This window comes from Patella vulgata, chromosome 7, assembly GCF_932274485.2.
Source record: "Patella vulgata chromosome 7, xgPatVulg1.2, whole genome shotgun sequence".
Taxonomy (NCBI): Eukaryota; Metazoa; Mollusca; class Gastropoda; family Patellidae; genus Patella; species Patella vulgata.
The window spans coordinates 68127395-68150680 of NC_065885.2; the positions used below are offsets into that span (position 1 = coordinate 68127395).

The following is a 23286-nucleotide window of genomic DNA, read 5'->3' on the forward strand; positions in this document are numbered from 1 at the left end:
TACTGATGTCACAAGATGTTTTGGGTTAATACCTATGTCACAAGAACTTTTTTGGGGTTAATACTGATGTCACAAGAACTTGTTTTTTGGGTAAATACTGATGTCACAAGATGTTTTGGGTTAATACCTATGTCACAAGAACTTTTATTTTTGGTTAATACTGATGTCACAAGAACTTTTTGGGGTGGGTTAATACTTATTTCACAAGAACTTTTTGGGGTTAATACTGATGTCACAAGGAACTTTTTTGGTTAAAATGATGTCACAAATATTTGTCTTGGCAATGTTAATGCCACTAGGTTTTCTTGGTAATAATGTTAAAGGTACTTTTATTGTCCCCAGACTTTCGAAGACAGGTCTGCCCATCTGTCTGTCTGTCGCACTTTTTGGGACACAGTAACTTGAATAACTTTCCTTCTAATTGATCTATAAACTTCAAACTTGGTGTAGGTGTTTGTTACGTGAATACCTTGACTGAGTGTGATGTTGAACATTTTCTGCTTAGGCTAAGCAGAGATATGCAATTTGATCGGTTGATGCTTTGGGACACAATAACTTTGCTTCTATGAAAATTTGTGCATAGTTTCATTAGATCAATACCTTGACTAAGTTCGATAATGAGCATTTTCTGCCCAGGTTACGCCACCGATAAGCAAATGATTGATGCTTTATAAACAGATTAATTTGCTAATAAAAACTGTTTGTCATCTAATTATTTGTTTAATTTGGTGGGGGACATCAGCCTCGCTATTACCTTGTTGGTTATAATAATGTCACCTACTAAAATAAAGACAGGATGTCAAAACATACTTTTCCTGGTTATACTAATGTCCCAAGATATGTCAAGATGGCTGCTGTTTTGGCAAAATTCTCTTCTCATATACATTTATGAGAATAATTAAAGAAGGTCTATGATGGATACAACTGAAGTATGGTGTTGATAATTATCGTTATATATATGTCCAGATGTAATCTAGAGAGGTGAGATGTGACATATTTCTATGTTTTATCTTTGACCATGTTCATTATATTATATGATAATATACCTGTATTGTTGTTGTCATGGTAACCAGAGATACAGGTGACTTATATTGACATATTAAATAGTGATAAGGTAACATCTGTTTATAACACTGAAATTCATTTAACTGTAAAGATTTGCGGAAATGGTCTATTCAATAATTTAATAAAAATACTCATTTTTGTGTCCAAATATCAATTAGCAGCCCACCCCCAATAGTTTGTTCAGCAGCCCCTCCAACCCATAGTTTGTTCAGCAGCCCCTCCAACCCATAGTTGAATCTACTGCCCCAACTCCCAAATAATGCGATCCTCCACTGCCAATAATTCTATCAGCAGCCCCACCCACTTATAATTCGATCATATAATACAGGTATCTGACTGTGATATATCTTACCTGTAGACTATAGACCAGGTAAAACAATGTCAGTATTAGATAATTAATTACCTTGACCATTATATATAGCTTCATCTATTATGTAATTTATATCAATCAACAATCCAGATTACACAGTTATACCACGGTTATAGATAGGGTTATTGTATTATACCAACACTATACTACAGTTATACCACGGTTATAGATAGGGTTATTGTATTATACCAACACAAGAGAGAGAGAGGGGATGGGGAGAGAGAGAGTGGGAGAGAGAGAGTGGAGAGAGAGAGAGAGAGAGAGAGAGAGAGAGAGAGAGAGAATGGGGAGAGAGAGAGAGGATGGGGAGAGAGGATGGGGAGAGAGAGAGAGAGAGAGAGAGAGAGAGAGAGAGAGAAAGAGAGAAAGAGAGAAAGAGAGAGGGAGGATGGGGAGAGAGAGAGAGAGGATGGGGAGAGAGAGAGAGAGAGGAAAATGAGGTTTTTAAAACCTCCTCCTCGGACAAGCTTGAGGGAATTTTTGCCCTGACAGTGGTGCTGTGACTTACTCTCAGGGGCTGTTTTACATGCATAACAGTGTGTACACAGTACCTCAGTTTTCCTCCCATTCGATTGACTACACACGCTTCTTGCCATGCACTACTTACAAGGGGAAACCATGCTGGAAAATTCCAGGCAACTTTTTTGGTAAAAACCGGGATTAAACCCCTGATGGTGTTCCAAAGTGATCAAGTGCCATAAATCTGGTAGTAATTATCAGAAAGTGTTGAAATAGGCTGTGTATAAATTTAAGGTAAAATTGGATATTAACTTTGAACCTGTAGAGTGTCCACAAGCAATTGTGGACGACTGACGGGCAGGGGTGATGACAAAGTCATGTTATTCCTCTCTCTTTGATATCAATGTGGGGCGTATTGTCGATTCTGTTTATTGAGTAAATCAACATAAAACCAACATGAAACATTACATACCAACTGAAGTATTGGACTTTGTAACTTCACACAAAATTTGTGGCCTCGGGTAATTTTACTGAATTTAATTCTCCGTCAATCCTTTAAGACAAGTTGTCACATTTTATTTCAATTGTGGATTGATAGACTAAGATGTTATTGTATAGATGCACATAGGGCCTGAAGGCTTTCTATGACAGATATATCGAGAGGATTTAGATGGATGACAGATTGTGTAAGGGTTTTATTAATAAAAGGGCTTTGTACAAGAATAAGAGAGAGAGAGAAATGGGGTTTAACGTCCACTCGACACAAACTAGGTCATTTCGGGACTAACATATGGTTATAATTTTTATTTCAATAATTCGCTTGCGCGTAGGGGTCTTTAGCAGTGGGAGGAAACTGGAGGACCCGGAAAAAACCCACGAGGTTGGACAGGCGACCCTACTCCTTGTCACGTACAACCGGGGATTCAAAACCAATGAGAATAAGATCAATTGTATTAAGACATTTTAGTTTTAAAGTCTGTCTGCATTTTTCGGACATTGTTGAATTTCAACGGTTTAATCCCGGATAGAATATACTTAGATTATTTGTCAGACGAGCAGAATGAAGGGCCTGGCAAGGAATGGTCGTTCAGATAGAATATTGCCATAGCAATGGGATTTCCTCGAAACAGTAGATGGAAACCCTTCCGTCTTGTCAAAATATCCCTCATAGTACACGGTATGCCCGGGGAGCCACAGTGGCTAAGTGGGTAAGATGCTGACTCGCTAGCCTGGATGTCGCGTGTTCAATCCCTGTATTGGCGGAGAAAGTTCATTGGGATTTCCGACATGGTTTTCCCTTGTCAGTGGTGCAGGTCAGAGGGCCTGACAAGGACAGCTGTCTAGACATTCAGATGGAATGAAAAACTGAGGTCCCGTGTACACATTGGCGTGCACGTAAAAGATTCACTTGGCAGTTGGAATTCGATATGAAAGTAGGCCATAGTGCCACTGTTCGGGCAAAATATCCCTCATAATACACTGTGTGCCCGGTCTTCACTAGCCCAGTTGGGGCAAGAAAGTAGGACGATTAAACCCCATTTCATTTCATCTTATATATGAGAAAGTTTTAAAAAGGGGTAACCTAGATGGTACACATATAAATGTCAGTTATAAATCAAATATAAAAGTGACTCATCATTTAACATTCTTTCTGTTATTTTATCTGGTATTTAAACTGTAATTAGGATATATTCATCTTGTATATTATAGACAGAGAGGTTTAATAACATCCACTCAACACAAACTATAGATCATACATGTAGTACATACTGATTGTAGTAATTCACTTGTGTGTAGGGGTCTTCAGCTGTGGGAGGAAACAGGGGGACCCGAAGAAAACCCACAAGGTTCGACATGGTGACCCTACTCCTTGTCATGTACAAGTGTGGGCTTTAAACCATACCGCTTAATTGACTGAATGAAAGACCTTATAATGAGTCTATCCCACCAGATATATATATTGCTTTAGAAATTCTAACAGTTTAAAGGAGCTAAATCGCTAACATTTGGGACCTAGAAATTGACAAAAGTGGGTCGCAACGCATATAATAATGTAATATGAATGTATATAAACTGATTTACATTCAATGGGTTCCGTTTTTACTCCAATTTCAAATCAGTTCTGATTGGCAAAATAAGCCAGCAGTCTCAAGCGAGTGCAAATTTCTAATGTCTGGTTATTCCAGTCTACATACGCCGTTTGATTTGGTGCAATGTGTCTAGCCTCGTCCCTCGAGTCTCTTGATACACAACTGGGGCTGAAGCGCATTATGGTACACGATTCGTGTACCAATGGTAAAATGTTTATTTTGTCTTAAATATTGGATATCAAAAGCCCATCTTTTTCCGGTAAGATCACAGCATCAATGTTGATTTAAATTGACAAATAAATCGTGTTTTCAATGTTGAAGATTTTGGATGATATTGAGTTACGGACTTAGCTACTTTAAACTCTGTTATATAAAACCAAGGGCGTGGATTTGTCATAACTTTTGGGGGGGGGGGGGACGGACGAACCCTGGAACCTTTCATTACCAAACCAAAATAATAATTACGAACAGTTTTTTACTAGTGTTATTTCGATGAAAGTTGTAACTAGGGGTAATATGATGACGATATAGTAAAATTGACTACGTACAATTAAGGAGAAAGATATCGTGAAGATCAGTAACTGTGGCGAGACCCAAGGTTAGATAGCCTTCAGAACGGGACATTCATGTGGATATAAACCTGAAAATCTGTCCTGGCGATCAAAATCTTGGGGGGGACAGAGACCTATTCGTCCCCCTCTTTTTTTTTTTTTTTTTTTTATAAGCAATATTTTTATTCAGATTTCTATCTGAATAGGGATTGGGGAACAGGCATAGCCTATATTAAACCCTTCCGATTCTAAGGGTGTGTGACAAGGACAGCTGTCTAGTCGTTCGGATGGGACGAAAAACAGAGGTCCCGTGTTCATATTGGCTTACACGTAAAAGATCCCTTGGCAGTTGGTATTCGATATAAGAGTAGGCGATAGTGTCGCTGCCCGGGCAAAATTTCCCTCATAGCACACTGTATGGCGTATGGCGGTCTTCATTAACCCAGTTTAGGAGCAGAACAGTAGGACGTTAAACCCCATTTCATTTCATTTCATTTTCTAAGGGGGTGACCCGTCCCCCCCCCCTGCCCAACCTAAATCCACGCCCATGTATAAAACACTCTCAAATAAAATCCTTTGTTTATCTTGTGATAGCTGTTATATAATTATATAAAAACACTCTCAAATAAAATCATTTGTTTATCTCATGGTTGCTGCTGTGTTAAACAAATGCTATTTTCGTTGCCAGATAATTTTCAAGTTGGTTTTATGTGAGAAAATATGGGTGGGTTGGAAATAGAATGAAATGAAATTGGGTTTAACATCCTACTGTTCTGCTCCTAAACTGGGCTAATGAAGACAGACATATGCCATACAGTGCACTATAAGGGAAATTTTGTCCGGACAGCGACGCTGAGGTCTACGCGTATATCGAATTACAACTGTCAAGGGATCTTTTACGTGCACGCCAATATGTACACAGGACCTCAGCTTTCCCTCCCATCCGAAGGACTAGACAGCTGTCTGAGATAATGTTAATTAAAGTAGTTAATCCCGTGTGAAAAGCTGCATCAGTTGATTAAAGATACATTATGGGAGATTCGGTAACGAGCTGGCAGTTCTCACTATAGTAGTTAAAATCTAGATAATGTAAATTTAATTTGGTGAAAATTTCATTCAAATTGATCCACTATGAACCGAGAACTAAGCGACTGAAATTCCCACCTAGCCTCGATCATCATTACTAAAGTCAGTACGGTAAACAGCATAGTCTCGATTATTCATTTAATCGTTTAATCGAGAAGGAAAGTTATGCAGTAAATCGGCTTACAATCCACTAAAGATCGCAGGCTAGCGCTGCCATCTAGAGTTGATTATGGCCTGGATAGGTTAATTAATGTCTAATTAATAATTTAGATAACATTTCAGGCCTAAAGAAAGACCTGAAATAGGCAGATTTAGCTCTTGCATAATGCATGTTTAAATTAGTTAATCTCGTTTAATCCATTTTAATAGAGTGAAATGATCAGTTCCTGTTGATTGATTTAGTGAAAGGTAACCGGAAATTAGTTACTGTATTCTTCGTTTGATTGCGCACACTTTTTTTGCCAAATACTTTATTTACGTTTAAGATATGTTCATAATTATCGCCCATATTTCTGTTATTTAATTAAGTGTGAAAACTAGTAATCAATACCTGTTTATAGTAGGTCCAGGAGGACCACATGACCTGTAAACGAAACAGATAGGACAAACCTGCGGACACAGACACAAAATACAGACATTGCCAGAAATAAACAATAATTATCTAATCAAGTGAGATAAAACGACATCTGTGAAATTGTTAATTAAATTAGTTTAATAAGAGTGAAAGGTGACCTATGTAGAGACAATATAGGCCTACGACGACAGACATATTAATGTCGGTGATAAATCATGGAGTATAACAACTTATAACAGTGTCGTCTGTCTTTATAAATCTTTTTGTCAACGAGACATCAAGTACCCACAACAGACAAGGTGGTTATAGGATTGGTTAATTTATTGCTATATTCTACCCGCAAGACTTTTGATTCTGTAACCCAGTCATTTGAGGAATAGGAGTTCACAGATTCATATTGCCAAGGATTTGGGTTTGCATTCAATTGAAGGTATTTTGTAATTATTATTTCTGGGTTTTTTGTAATACTTGAATCAGTTTCTAGGGATTTCTTCAATTGGGTCATTTTTTTGTTAAATTTAATTTTTTAAATTTTATGTATTTTAATACTTATATAGTTGGACTTCTGAATTTTTTTTTGAATTTTATTTTTTTAGCTATATCTCTGTAAGGAACTTGTTGAACTTTTTATTTTTAAATTTCTTTTTTTTACATATATCTTAAAAGGCTTATACTTATAAGTTGGTTAGGGACTTTCTGGAGAGACTTTTTTTTATTTTTCTCAGTTTAATATCTTGTGAGATCATAAGGGACTTTATGTGTTTACATTTTTTTTTTTAAATTTCCTTTTTATCTATATTTTGATACCTTATAAGTTGTCTAGGGACTTCATGGAGATAGTTTTTTTTATTTGGAATTATTTTAAGTTAGTAGTGTGTCACAGTTTTTTTTTTTTATTTTTACCTATTTTTAATATCTTGTAAGATTGTAATGTGGTTTTTTTAAAAAAAAAAAAAAGAATTTGTCTGTTTTAATACAAAGATCGTGTACTTTAATTAGGGACTTTTTTTCTTATTTTTACCTATTTTAATATTAATATAAAGTTTTGTATCTTAGTAAAGGACTTAATAATTTTTATGGTTTTCTAAGTTTGTAAGGACTATAATAAATATGTTAGAATTTTTTAGGGTTTTGTAAATTTGTAAAGACTTCATATGTTAGAAAATTTTAAGGTTTTGTAAGTTTGTAAGGACTATAATAAATATGTTAGAAATTTTTAAGGTTTTGTAAGTTTGTAAGGACTTCATATGTTAGAAAGTTTTAAGGTTTTGTAAGTTTATAAGGGACTTTCTGTGTTTTAAGGTTTTGTAAGTTAGTAAGGGATGGTGTGTTCGAATGATATATTTATATTTTGAAGTATTTTAATACATGTATGTTGGGACTATATGGAGAGACTTTATATTATCTGTTTTAATATGTTGGGACTATATGGTGAGAGTTTATAAAATCTAGTAATATAAAAGGAAGTTTATTTTTAACTGTTTCAATATTTTGTTAGTAACTGACTATAGGTTTCGAGTAAGCCACAGTGGCTTAGTGAGTAAGACTTTGGGTCATGTGTTTGATACCTGGCGTTGGCTGAGAAAGTTTATCGTGATTTTCCGGCGGGGTTTCTCCCTTGTCAGTGGTGCAGGATCGAAGGCGTGGCAAGGAACAATGTATAGTTGTTTGGATGGAACAAAAAAAACGAGATCCCGTGAACATAAAAGATCCCATGGCAGTTGAAATTTGATATAAGAGTAGGGCTTAGTGCCGCTGTTCGGGCACAATTTACCTCATAACACACTGCAATGGCGTACGTATGCCCTGTCTTCATTAGCAATGTTGTAGCACCAACCTTGTGGGTTTTCTCCGGGTCCTTCGGTTTCCTCCCACTGCTAAAAACTCCCTACACACAAGCGAATTATTGAAATAAAAAAAATAAAACCATTTGCTAGTCCCAAAATGACCTAGTTTGTGTCGAGTGGACATTAAACCCCATTTGTCTCTCTCTCTCTCTCTCCAGTGGTAGCAGAACAGTAGGAAGTTAAACCCCATTTCATTTCTTTTCACTTCTATATATTTTGAGATTTTTTGTGTTGATCTTTATTTTTTTGAACTGCTTTAATACTTAAATGTTAGGATTTATTCTTGTATCATTTTATCTATTTTTATTTTTTTCAAAAGAATTGGTTGACGAAATGTTAATCCATTTCCATTCCTTGAAAGAAAAGGCATACGAAAGCTTTCATGCAGTACAATCAATTAAACGAAAAAAGCAACTTGATAGAAAAAAGTTATAAATGTTATAAAATCACAGTAGATCTTTGTTAAAAGAAATTGATCTAGCCTAAATAACTGGTCTCTAGTGAACTTCAGAACTTGACAAAATGATTGAATTAATAACTATAATCTTATGATCTTTATGCAAGTAGGTGGGGGGATTGGGCGGTCGTCATATATTTTGTATTATAATATATATTATTTATATGTTCCATTGTTAAAGACGTGACCCAGCTTTTCGTGAGAAGTTTATGATTGATAACGTGATTATCAGTGATTTGTATGGCGGGACATGGTTTATTTTTATTTAATCCACTGGTTATTGTCATCTGTTTCTATTATTTCGCTAGATCGCATGGGAATTCTCGTTTATTTTATTCTCTAATCCAAACCGGGAGTTATGATCAGGTTAATGTGGTCTATAATAAGTCTCTTTTCTTTCTTTAAATCAGATCTGTTTAATTTTCCAGATAAAAGAGGGGAATATGAATAGATTTATCTTTTTAAATTTCAATAGGTGGATATTCCGAAAAACATGCGGTAAAATGCAGATTCTATAAATACACATAAAAAAATAAATACAATATGGACTAAAGAATTACATTTGTATATTATTATTATTATTATTATTATATTTAGAGCCCACTCCATACATTATCTCAGTAGGCTTTACAATTTATACATATAACACAGAACACAATAAAAATAAAAATATCATAATATACATAATAAGAATACGTGATATGTGATAAAGATACAATCATTAATTTAAAGGTAGTATTGCCTAAAAAGAAACGTTTTGAGAGTGGCCTTAAATTGACTGTAAATATCGATTGCCCTAAGATTTCGAGGGAGAACATTCCACAGTTCGGGCCCACAGACTGTCAGTGAGCGCTTTGCATATGCGGTAAAATGGCGTGCCTCTCTCGTGGAGGGTGGTTCGAGTCGGATCTCATGTATATTTGTCATGTATACAAATGTAGTTCTTCAGTCCATATTGTATTTATTTTTGTATATGTATTTATTAAAATACAGATCTATATTTCGTTTCGATTTTGTATATTTTCGATGGCCTTCACTACACGAAGATCTGACAAGTTATAGCGATAGGTCATGTCAGGGGTCAAAAGACCGACTTATGACCCTATGATGTCAGACATTTGATTAACCAATCGGCATTGATGTTACTAGTGGATTACCCACAGTTCCGTGCAAAACACACCTAAAGCTCGCCGTAACAGACCGTTTCATTGGCTTATCCTTGACACCATTCAGAACACGAGTTAAATAACAACTCTTCGATATCCAAGTGTAGTAAAGACAAGTAAAACGAAATTTTGAACTATAAAAACGAAACGAAATAGGATCTGTGTTTTAACCAGGTTGTACCTAAGAGCAGTCAACTTTAACCTTTTTTGTGTATATATATATATTTATATATATATATATATAAATAAATAGAAATTTGTCCAGGTAAACAATTCTCCTCTTTACTTAATACTGACATACATTAAATATTAAATATTAAATTATTAAGCTAGTCTGACCTTTATATTAGGCGTCTTCAGATATTAATAATGTATATATATATATATAGTATAAATTATCTTTTCGTTTTATTTCTCTAAACCAAAGTATGCAATCAGTTAAAATATTTTATAACAGTTTTATAATTTTTAATAATTTCTGACACGCTTTAAAGTAGTTAATGGAATGTGGTCATCAATGGATCCTCACGTGGTTTAAACTAGTTAATGGAATGGGGTCATCAATGGATCCTCACGTGGTTTAAACTAGTTAATGGAATGGGGTCATCAATGGATCCTCACGTGGTTTAAAGTAGTTAATGGAATGTGGTCATCAATGGATCCTCACGTGGTTTAAACTAGTTAATGGAATGGGGTCATCAATGGATCCTCACGTGGTTTAAAGTAGTTAATGGAATGGGGTCATCAATGGATCCTCACGTGGTTTAAACTAGTTAATGGAATGGGGTCATCAATGGATCCTCACGTGGTTTAAAGTAGTTAATGGAATGGGGTCATCAATGGATCCTCACGTGGTTTAAAGTAGTTAATGGAATGTGGTCATCAATGGATCCTGATGTGGTTTAAACTAGTTAATGGAATGGGGTCATCAATGGATCCTCACGTGGTTTAAAGTAGTTAATGGAATGTGGTCATCAATGGATCCTGATGTGGTTTAAACTAGTTAATGGAATGGGGTCATCAATGGATCCTGATGTGGTTTAAACTAGTTAATGGAATGGGGTCATCAATAGAATACTTCAATTTTTATGAGACAGATAAACGGTCAATTTTATTTCTGTAGTATATATACTTGTACAAACGTACAGATTAGATCTGCCTTAGCTTCAATTTTCTATTATTTCTGGGTCACAAAATGGAGTATGAAATCGAGTGAACATTTGAGGCTAACAATTTGTGCAGGGGTATTTCCACCTACATGGTAGCCACAGTGGGTAAGACAATAGCTCGCTAGCCTGGAGTTTGTGGGTTCGCTCCTGACGTGGTTTTCCCTTGTCAGTGATGCAGGAGGGCATGACAAGGACAGCTATCTAATCGTTTGGATGCCACGAAAAACCGAGGCGTCGTGGACACATTATGATATAAAACGTATAAGGATTTCGTGGACACATTGGAGTGCATGTAAAAGATCCGTTTGAATTCGATATAAGAGTAAGCCATAGCGCTGCTGTCCGGGCAAAAGTTTCTGTTTCTATCGACAGTGATATTGCAGACCTGCGTATCGATCGTATAAAACACTGAAATACAACTTACCTTATTTGGACTGGATTATTTAAAATAGTCTGATTGTCTTGTAGTTCATTTCGGCCATGTTTCTGTCACATGTTATATTGTTTGCCAATTAAACCTGGATCAACCCATGATCGTCATCTGTAATTATAACATGTTAATTATAATAATTCACTGCCATTTATTGATCTCTAATGAAACATCATGGTAATTAGCCCAATTAATTCATGTACACTTTGACCGTAAGGTATGGCAATATTAGCACAATGTCTTTCCGACATTTAATCTTGATTTTCTAGTGATTGAATGACAATAATTTTAAGTTATTTGGAATTAATGATTTGAAAAGTGGACAATATTGTTTAAATGCTATGCCTTTCGGTTTAAAAGGTAAGCCTTCAGTGTTTATGTCAGAGTGTTTAGTTTAGAGACAGTGGAATCTGTATTCAGCAGCTGCTCAAAGGAATTTTTATGACTGGCCACTTAACATGAGTGGTTTCTTAATAAAATCACAGTGTTTGTTACTGGGGATAAAGAAATGAAACCAAAGAATTTCTGTAGGGGAAATTAATTGTGACCACTGAGCATGAGTAGTGGCTGCTTGCACAGATTCTACTGTAGTTATATAATGGCTTAGATCAATAAAGAAAGTTTTCTGTTCAGATTAAACAAAGTTGATGTTTTATTAATCAAGGAGTGGGATTATTTATTTTAGGTTTGAGGGTAGGGATGTGGACATCAGCCTCGCTGTTTCTTGTTTGTTTACCACCAAACTCCATTAAAATATGGTTTCTCATAGCACTTGTGTAGTAAGATGGAGTCGAAGTGTCTAAAGGAGTTAATGGGGTTGAATGACCGAATGGTTAGCATGTGCGCGCTGTATCATAAGGTCTGTCATTGAGTCAACTGGCGAGGTTTCGAATCCCTGGTTGTACGTGACAAGGAGTATGGTCGCCTATCCAACCTCATGGGTTTTCTCCGGGTCCTCCGGTTTCCTCCCACTGCTAAAGACCCCTACATGCAAGCGAATTATTAAAATAAAATAAAAAATCATATGTTAGTCCCAAAATGACATAGTTTGTGTCGAGTGGACATTAAACCCTCTCTCTCTCTCTCTCTCTCTCTCTCTAAAGGAGTTAGATGTTGCTTGGTACCCGATGTTGGTACAGAAGAGATAAGTGCTGGCAAGGCTCAATGTATAGTTGTTCAGATTTCCTTCTGATTTTCATTTTGTATCATTTGTTTTGTCTACGTTTAGTTGTACAGTTGTCTTGTCTCATCAACGATGTTAGACCGGTGAATTTCTCCCATGACGCTTTCAGCTACAAATATTGATTTTCATTTCACTTAAAGATGTTGTTGGCTAGTGCTTAAAATTGACGGTTGTGAAATGTTGGGAGATAAATTTACAAAGTGCTTTTACCGTCTTTCCGTTGTTGATTGTGAATTGTCGTACTTTAGAACTACAAATTATTCAACCGTTATTGTTTTTCAGTTTTTATTGAATTATTGAACCCTAAGAAGCGTTGAGTTCTAATGGATAATTCAAGCATGGTTAAATGTACAATAAACACTCGATAAATACGAAACAGGAAAGCTGCTGTTGGGGGGTGAATGTTTTAATTCATGCCCGTTAAATCATAAGGTCTGTCGTTGAGTTGAGTGGTATGACTTCGGTTCTCTACTTGTACCTGGCAAGGTGTTGTGTTGCCTGTCTAACCTAGGGTTTTTTCTCTGGGTCCTCCAATTTCCCACTACACCTACTTGCAAGTGAATTATTGAAATGAAATTGGAATGACCTAGTTTGTGTTAAGTGGTGATTAAATTGAACCATATGTTAGTCCCAAAATAACCTAGTTTGTGTTAAGTGGTGATTAAATTGAACCATATGTTAGTCCCAAAATAACCTATTTTGTGTCGAGCACATTAATCTCTCTCTCTCTCTCTCTCTCTTTCACTCTCTCTCACTCTCACTCTCTCTCTCTCTCTCTCTCTCTCCCACTCTCTCTCCCACTCTCTCTCTCTCACTCTCTCCCCCACTCTCTCTCTCTCGCAACACTAGATAAACAACTAGAATCTCTCCTGTTTGAACTTGGGCGTGAGTCAAGAAGATTACCTTGGCTTTTTAAGCCTGCTCTAGGTTTTAACTTATAAGGGTTGCATGACTAGTCCTTCAGATGAGATGAAAAACAGAAATAGTTCGCATAAATTATGTTATCAGGGTAAAATTCTCCCCTAGCATTGCACCAGTAACCATAGAAGTAAAAATGACCATATGTTAGTTCCAATTGCGTTGATGATACCACTATTTGAAGGTTTGTTTTTGTTGAGTGTAATTTATGCTACTGTTAAGGCAAAATTCTCCCCTCATATTCCACATGTTGAATAAATATGGCGGTTTGTTAGTCTCAAAATGTTAATGCAACGTTAAACTTCATTTCTTTGTTAGAAGGTTTGTTTATATTGATGTCATTTACGCTGCTGTCCGGGCAAAATTCTCCCCTCACAAAATATTAATGAAATGTTAAACACCATTTCATGCTTTGATTATGTCAGTGTTACGTAGTATCACATCAGTTTATAATGCCATCAGGGCAAAATTCTCCCCTCAGATTCCAAATTTCTGTTTTTTATTCTGATAATTATGAGAGGTTAAATCGATTTGTTTGCTTGAGGTTTGTTTATGTTGGCCTTGGTTACATCAGTTTATTTTATCATTAACATGGTTTAAAAAAACTGTAGAATGTTGTTAAAAGATAGAGATAGGAGTAAATTACATGTAATATTGCTGTATCATCATAAAACTTGTTTATTTTATAACATTCAAGGTTAGTTTGCTCTGAGTCATCAGTTCAAAATATTATATATTCTCAAAAGTAAGAGAAAAGCCTAGCTTGTAAAAGTGTTTCGTTGTTCGGATGAGTCGGTAAAAATCAAGGTTTCTTTAGTACAATGGTAGCATGACAAAAATAAAAGGGTAGTTTGAGCAAAAATAGGTCCTTTGTACACATTGGGGTGCACGTAAAAGATCTTTTGTTAGTTGGAATTCAATATATAACAGTAGACCGTAGCGCCGCTGTCCGGGCAAAATTTCCCTTATAACACACTGTATGGCGTATGCCTGTGTTCATTAACCCAGTGGGAGCAGAACAGTAACCCCATTTCATTTAAACATACTGTACATTGCAACTTCAGCAAGAGCCAAATCTGCCAATTGCAGGTCTCTCTTTAGGCCTGAAATGTTATATAAACTATTAATTAGACATTAATTAACTGATCCAGACCATAATAAACTCTCGATGTCATCTTATGCGTCAAATTTTTACTGGATTTGAATCCGATTTGCTGCTCAACGCTTATTGATGATTTGTGACCCCCCATGGCATACTGAGTCGCAATGAGGAAATTTTGAAAATTAAGTTATTGTTATTTTCACATTCTCCGACTTATTACCTTGAATTTGATGTATAGTTTGTTTGAATCGGGCGAAAATTGACCGAGTTGTGACTGCTTAAAACCACCCAACTCACCAGAGTAAGTTTTGAGAAAAATCAAGTTAAAGATTTGGTATTTTTCAAAACAAAATCCCATAGCAACCAAGCCATTTATTTGCTGTTTTGTCGTTGAATATTGTTTTCTAGGGGTTTTCAGGGGTGTGAAGACGAAAATTGTAGTAACAATTTGATCCGACAATTTCCGCCATCTTTTTTTTCAAAATGGACGCCAAAATGACAAATTTTCGAGTTTTCATAAGTTATGTGTTTATTAATGTCATTGAATGGGTTTTTTGGGGTGCTACATCAATCAATTGCAGTATAAGAATAAATCCGATAATACCCGCCATTTTGTTTTTCATAATGGCGACCAAAATGATAATCGTAGTAGTAAAATTAATCTGTCAATATCAACCATTTTGTTTTATCAAAATGGCGACCAAAATGACAATTCTGAAAAAAAAGCAAGTTAAAGGTGTCGGTATGTTCTAAAACAATATCACACAGCAACCATGCCATTAAATCTTTCGTTATTTTGTCGTTTAATATTAATATTTTGTTCTTTAGGTTTTCAAGGGTGCCGAAAACGAAAATCGTAGTAAATGCGCTCTTTTCATAGTAAAACATCCACAACACATGCGGCATATTCACATTTCCTATGATAGCGTTATAATTTAGAACAGTGTATACATTAGTAGTCTAAGTATGTATATTAATATTTTGTTCTTTAGGTTTTCAAGGGTGCCGAAAACGAAAATCGTAGTAAATGCGCTCTTTTCATAGTAAAACATCCACAACACATGCGGCATATTCACATTTCCTATGATAGCGTTATAATTTAGAACAGTGTATACATTAGTAGTCTAAGTATGTATATTATAACTTTGGTGAGATTAACTTCAGTTCAGTTAATCTCATCAATTATTTAGCACCTTGGTGCCAGTGGTCAGAAGATTAAAGTTATTGATTGGGTAATCAAGTTTAGTAGCCTATCTTAATCATCAAAGAAGCCGCCACAGCAGCATGCCTGAATTAAGATTTTGCGTGTACAATAAGTCTATTGTTATTTTAAGCCTCAGGTACCGTAACGGTATCAAAATATGAGTCCATAATAGAATAGAAATCTCAATTTCATTGGCATGAAATGCTTACGTTCATTTTGGAAGCGGTACCGTAACGGTATCAAAATATGAGTCCATAATAGAATAGAAATCTCAATTTCATTGGCATGAAATGCTTACGTTCATTATGGAAGCGGTACCGTAACGGTATCAAAATATGAGTCCATAATAGAATAGAAATCTCAATTTCATTGGCATGACATGCTTACGTTCATTTTGGAAGCGGTGTAATTAAACAATGGCAGATTATTTTTCCCACTCGATAATCGTCGCGTTTCGACTCATTGGTCGTTCTCATTTTCCCGACCCATGGTGATAATAGAATTTTAAACAATAATAATATCCAATATGCATTCTTAACTTAGGGGTGATGATTTTCCGTTTCAGAAAATAGCAAATTCCGTTTGAAGTATTTTTAATTCCGTTATTTTCCGTTTCAGAGCTGACCATATTCCGTTTTTTCGAGATAAAATGTTATTTTATGAATAAATGAATAAAACATCTTAAAATGCCTTTTATTACAAAACGAATCATTTTAAACCAATGATAACAAATGTTGAATTGTGAATGACTTGTAATGTTCAATGACTAGTTATTCTTTAAACCTGTTTCCCGAATTAAATAACAGAAAATTACATCTTGTGATCTCGTTTCATCTTTTTAGCAGACGAAGCCATTTTTCTCAGCTGCTAGTTGTAGTCGCGATTTATCCAGACATCTTCGTAGTTACTACCGTTTCTTCGAGAATAAGGGCTGGATTCACAAGACTACGGTATATTTGTGATGTCACCTGGTTAATGTGGATAAACACGAGTCACGAACGAGCCTGGCAGTAAAATAAGAAGTAAATGAAACGATTTTTACTTTTATGAAGTGACAGAAGTTTTTTTTAAGACATATATATACATTACAATGTTTAATTTAGGTTAAACTACAGAGTAATTGTATTCAGGGATACATGAAAGACGGGTTTTCGTTTCGATTAAAATTATGATTCCTAAATGATGAAATGAAAGTAGCTAAATACTAAAATAGACAGTAACAAAACCACGCGATATCATTCAATATTTCCGATTTTTATGAATAAAAAGATGAAATACTTGGATAACTGCAAAATTGTTTTGAGTTTGTGTTTAGTATCAGCAAATATCGGCTTTTCCGTCTTTTTCCGTGTGAGATTTCAAATTCCGTTTTGAGTGGACAATTCCGCGATTTCCGCGTTTTTTCCGCGATCACGGAAAATCATCACCCCTATTAACTTTGCATGCCGTATGAAGCGACAGTAAACGGAATTCACCTATCAATAAAATTCTCTTCGGAAAGAAAATTATTGCCTATTTTGTTTATTTCCTTTTAAGGACTATAAATTATTTTCTAACAGACCAAACGAGACATTAAATCATCGCCGCTTTGATTAGTTATTCGGAGTAAATAATGAATTGTCGGTGGCCTTATCATTGTTAATTATCAATCAACTAATCATTAATCCGTGAGAAGTGATTACAGATTAGTATTACCCAATGATACGAACGGCTTGTTGATTGATTTACAATGTTTTGATTAACACTCAATGGCTATCTATATACGATCAGAATTAAGTTGTTGGTATCCGAGGATTATTTTATTTTGTGTTTTTAACAGTTTTCAAGCGTAAATAATTTAATTAAATCAACCTGTCCATAATATCATATTCATTGTATTGAACGTTAAATCTTTAATAAACAACAACAACAGTTGTTTTCTGCCACTTCTCAGAGTGAATCACATGTAGATACACCATAACATTGCCCAAATCTAATTTCTATCGTGTGCTTGAGCCTCGATCGGCCACGGAACCACAATGCTTTGCAGGCGTCGTCTGGGCCAATCAGCAAACGAGTCGTGTTGGAAGCATAGCAACAAGCGGAGTATGTTTACATTTTTAGGAGTTTTAAAACCTTTTTATATTTCTTCAAAATGAATTCATCGGCAATACTTTGGTCATATTTATAAACTAGAGATTCTCCACTTTACAACGATGCCAAGCATTTTGCAAGAGGATTGACAGGTCGCCCCGCTGCGAGCAGATAAAAATATCTAATTCTGCTGAGAATATTCAGAAAAAGACAGATTTAAGAATACGGTACTCTTACAAAACGTCCAAATAAAGGCGTTTTAAAATGTTTTATTGCCATTTTGATCTTTTGAGTCGATAGATATTATATTTATAGACTCATTTTTGTGAAAATCTCAATTTCGATCAAAATCAATATTTTCGCTTATTTTGTCTCTTGTGCAAAATTAATTTTGCCGCATTCCGACTCAATAACATGCGGTGGGTCACATTTAATCCAAAAATGGATGTTTATCGTATTGACTTTAATAATGATGATCGGGGCTAGGCCAAAAATCAAACGCTAAAATCACGGTTCAGAGTTGATCAAATTTGACTGAAATTTTCATCAAATTGCCTTTACATTATCTAGTTTTTAACTATTATAGTGAGAACTGCCAGCTCTTTATCTAATCTCCCATAATGTATCTTTAATCTATAAGAACTTGGGTTAGAATATAATATGTGCATTCAACAAATATTGAGAAATGAGAACATTGTTCGCGATTAATGAAGTGATTATATACACCTACCTGACATGGGATGTTTTAACTAGTGTTTAGATCAACTTGTATATTTTCCTCGGACTCTGATAGTAAAATAATACGCGCGGATCAACTGACTGGTATGTGGGTGTGGCCATATTGTACATATGGTCTCCTCGTTGTTGCAGACGGATGAGTCACTTTTTATTTTATTCACATCTCTTTATCCGTATTTTAGCATATGTTGTTAATATACTCTGCCTAGCTTATTTATTGTCAGTTGTCACATTTTCTTGCATAATTCATCGACCAGAGGTTTAGATATTCCATGTCGTATCATATTGCATGTCAGAGTGACTTAGATATGTGAGTTATATAAGAAATGGTAGTCATTTTTGTTTTTTGAACAATATTGAATTTTTTACGACTTGTCCATGTTCTAAATGATAATATAACATTTATAACAAAAGATGTATAATTCAAGAGTCAATCTGCCTATAGCAGGTCTTTATTTTGGCTTCAAATATTATATAGACCAGGGGAATATAGATGGTTGAATGGTTAGCGTGTGTGCGTTGTATCAGAAGGTCTCCGGGTCCTCCGGTTTCTTACCACTACTAAAGACCACTACGCACATGTGAATTATTGAAATGAAATTGAATCATATGTTAGTCCCAAAATGCCCTAGTTTGTGAGGAGTGGACGTTATTTAACCTCGTGGGTTTTCTCCAGATCCTATTGTTCCCTTCCACTGCTAAAGACCCCTATGTGCAAGCGAATTATTGAAATAAAATTAAATCATATGTTAGTCCTGAAATGACCTAGTTTGTGTTGAGTGGAGGTTAAACCCCATCTCTCTCTCTCTCTCTCTCTCTCTCTCTCTCTCTCTCCCTCTGTTTCAAGATATTATCTAATTTTAATCTATTTTTGCTAGAACTGCCAGTTCTTTATCTAAATCTCCCACATAATGTATCTTTAAGAAAACAAATTTAATGGTTTATAAGACTTCCTATTTTGGATTCGAAACGATTAGTAAATTGAAACATATATTAGTTCGGTAGTGGTTGTTGAACCCTATCTCTCCCTGGAACCAATAACAGTATTTAGTTTCCAGTTGAAAAATAACAAATAATTGATATATTGACTTTTTGAATCATGTAATTTTTTGTAAATAATAACGAGGTGTCCTGTCATTCGGACTTATGTATACATCAATATTATACTTCCTAGTTGTCCGACTCAATCATGCATCTCCCATGACGATATGGATAACTACGCAATATATAACTTGATTCCGCAGTTGATGATATTATCAAGGTGATTAAGTCAGATTATGGGTAGAGAACCCACTCAATCATGATATATTAATTGTACATATGATTAAATATAGAAGTCATGGCAGCAGGGGTTTAAGCAGATTTTATCGATGATAAATCAGGCTTTATAAGGTCCCGAAGGTAGTCCACCCTAGGCCGATATATATTTCATTAGTTACGTTTCTACAAAACAGAAGATATTACTGGTACTTTTAATTTAATATCCAGTTTAACGTATACTTAACTAGGATATTTCGGGACTAACATGTGTATTCAAAGATTTGCTTGGGCGCAGGCGACCCCACTCCTTGTCACGTACATGTCCGGGATTAAAGTCACGCCACTTGACTCAATGACAGACCTTTATGATCTATAACACACTGGTTATAGGACAGAGTTCAGTGGAATTCATATTCTGCTAGTGGAATTTGTCGTCTGCTAGTGGAATTTGACTTATTTGTCATCTGCTAGTGGAACTTCTTGTTTTTGTTGTTGTCTGTTCGTGGAAATTGTCGTCTGCTAGTGGAATTTGTCGTCTGCTAGTGGAGCCAGCTGTTTATGATTAGTCACAAGTGAGACATGATTTTGTTGTAATGTGTATTATTCATGAGATATGTCATATGAAGCGTGGTATAATTGATATACCATGGTGTACCAGGTTCTACTATAACTTACTAGTAATATATTATATGTTAGTAGACAACTCATTATCATAAACATCATTCTGGGACTAACATGTGGTATATAGAAGATACACAACTGGTGTAAGCAGATATATTCAGTTTAATGTCCACTAGAGGTCATTCCGAGACTAACATATGGTTTAGGTGATATGTGAAAGAAAAACTCTAGGTCATTCTGAGACTAACATCTGGTGATATGTGAAAGAGAAACTTTAGGTCATTCTGGGACTAACATATGGTCTAGGTGATATGTGAAAGAGAAACTCGGTTTAATGTTCATTCAATCTCACTTATATGTAGGTTATTTCGGGACTAACATATGGTTTATTACGCATGATAAACTAGATTGTGTGACTACAATATGTAACTTTGTGATATTTGACATGTTACACTGACTGTGATGCACATGTTAAACTAGGTCATTGACTGACATTTCGGTTATGATGTGAATTCAAACATTTGGAACCAGGCCTCACAACTGGGTCATATTTTGTAGTCTAAATTTTTCAGTCTGTTTAGTTTGTGTTGAATCTTGTAGGACTTCAATGGGTTCTTGGTTGTCACTGAAGTACCGTGCATAATAAAATATTTGATTAAAATGAATGATTGTTAGTTGTTGAAGTCTACATTAAATAAAACCATTTTGGGACTAACAGGTGGTCTAATATTATGAAATAAATGATTGGTAGTCAATTGTTGAAGTCTACATTAATAAAAAATTTTGCATATGGATGTATATTGTGATTCTTTACAGATGACAATTTTATCTGATTTTCATGAAACTTGGTTAATCTCCCAAAGACCTCTATTCCTGTTTTTCGATTTTGGCATGTAACTTCATGGATTGTGGCCCCTGTCTGTATGAAAAATCATGTTTTTAGTTTGTGGACTCTCTACAGGTCACAATTTTGATCCGAATTTGATGAAACTTAAAACATACATTTATAACCCAAAGATCTCGAGCAGCACCTTTTGATATTCATGTATATTGGACTGTAACTGCTTGGATTATGGCCCCTGATTGTACGAGAAATTGTGTTTTTTAGCTTGTAGACCCTTTACAGGTCACAATTAAAAAAACGTTCAAATATCATTCTTACACCTTAATTATGGTTTAATTAGTGAAAATTGGACCAAATTGGCCGCTCCTCGTACGCAAATAGTGTACGAGTATGTAAGACCAAGCTTGTGGACCTTCTAGTGGACAGTGGTTACAATTTTATCTGATTTTGAGGAAACTTAAAATATATGTTAATATCCCACAGATCTCTGTGCCTGTCGATATTCGCGCATATCGGACTGCAACTTCCTGGATTTTGGCCCCTGATTGTATGAAAAATCGCTTTATTTTTTTAACTCGTTCTCTCTCCATCTCTTGTAAAATGTGTACATATCTTGCATGGCAGCCGTTGTTTTTTATCATTTAAGATAACTATTAATGCATGGTAACGTTGTTTGTCAGATACCATGATAATTAGTACGCGTTTCAATTATCATACGTCAAAGGTTTGTCATTAATTAACGAAAAGTTCATTTATATTCAGACAATGTTGTTTTCTTCTCGGATTTTTCTGTTTAATTATCACCTGATAGAAAACTGCCGTTAAGGATGTGTCGCTCTTTGAAGCCTTAAAATAGATGATAATCTGGCTAAAAGCAGATTTTAATATAATTTGAAAGTATACAAAGTGATTTGTATTCAATTTTTATAAAATCAACTATGTTCGTTGAAATATGTGAACATTCCAAATTGAACGACAGTTATTGAATTCTAATTTGTATTTTTAATTTCGAATGTTTTGAATAATCTTGAGAAGTAGGTTTAGCTTCTTTAACTTGACGTTGTTTTATGGTAGAAAGAGAAAATCGTGGAGCTTCAAAGGAATTTACCATTTTTAAAATCTACTTTTTTTTATATTTAATCAGTAAGTTTACAATTTTTTATGAGCAATGACACGGTTATTTGTTGTTTGAGAAATTTCTTTAGATGTTGTTCTGTCTTAGATCGAGAAAGTCTTGGAATTTCAAAAGAATCTTTTTTTTTTAAATCGTATTTATTGATAGAATATTTATCAGAAAGTTTTTATTTTCTCTGTTCAGTGCTACAGATATTTATTGTTTGAGAAACTTTAACTTTAGATGTTATTTTGTGGTAGAAAGAGAAAATCTTAGAATTTCAAAAGAATATTTAAGTTCTTTGATATTTATTGTTAAATAATATTTATCAGATTTTATTTCTTATGTGTGGTCCATCTTATTTAGCCAAGTTGGAGAAGATAGGTAGGATTTTAAAACCCATTACATTTCATTTCTTTTTAATTTCATTTTTTGTGTGGTGCTACAGTTATTTATTTTGGAGGCCTTAAAAGTTCTTAAATTTAAAGATTGCTGTTTGAGGTGTATGCAAGGATTGGAATCAATACAGAACAATCGATCTGCTATCGGTTTGCGGGTTGGAGAGGTTTCTGAGGGTCACTGAGTGACAAAATGATATTTTGATTTTGAATGAAGCGTCATGGTTTGGATCTCCAGACTTTTATATGTAGCAAGCAGGGTCGCATAAAATTAATATTCAATAATCTGTATGACAGTCAATTTAATTAATAGCTTTAAGCTTTGTATAATTTTGATCAATGCTAAAATTCAGATTGAAATAAAATTCAATCAAATATTTAACTATTTTATAATTTTGATAAATGCTGAATTTCAGAATGGAAATATAATTGTTTAGATTTAGGTTAATATATTTGGCAGCAAGAATTATTTTTGTACTTCCACGCTTTCATAAAAATGTTAAATGTAGGTTATTATGGATATGCAAATAAGTTTTAGGTTTTCAACGCAACTTGACCCTGTCAGCC

The 23286-nt window shown here is 34.8% G+C and overlaps 1 protein-coding gene and 1 long non-coding RNA gene across 14 annotated transcripts in view; one reads left to right on the top strand and one right to left on the bottom strand.

Moving 5' to 3' along the window:
• The window catches only part of LOC126828523 (putative adenosylhomocysteinase 3), a 149943-nt gene that overhangs the window by 30782 nt on the left and 95875 nt on the right, over positions 1–23286 (top strand). The window lies entirely within an intron of this gene.
• LOC126828526 (uncharacterized) overlaps positions 1–23286 on the bottom strand; it is a 74574-nt gene that overhangs the window by 20873 nt on the left and 30415 nt on the right. For 12 of the 13 annotated variants that reach the window (XR_007683110.2, XR_007683109.2, XR_007683114.2 and 9 more), the window contains one exon: positions 11259–11375. This is a non-coding gene — a long non-coding RNA (uncharacterized LOC126828526). Of the gene's footprint in view, positions 1–11258; positions 11376–18474; positions 18688–23286 lie in introns of those variants that run through there. The other variant, XR_007683108.2, reaches the window with a different exon arrangement.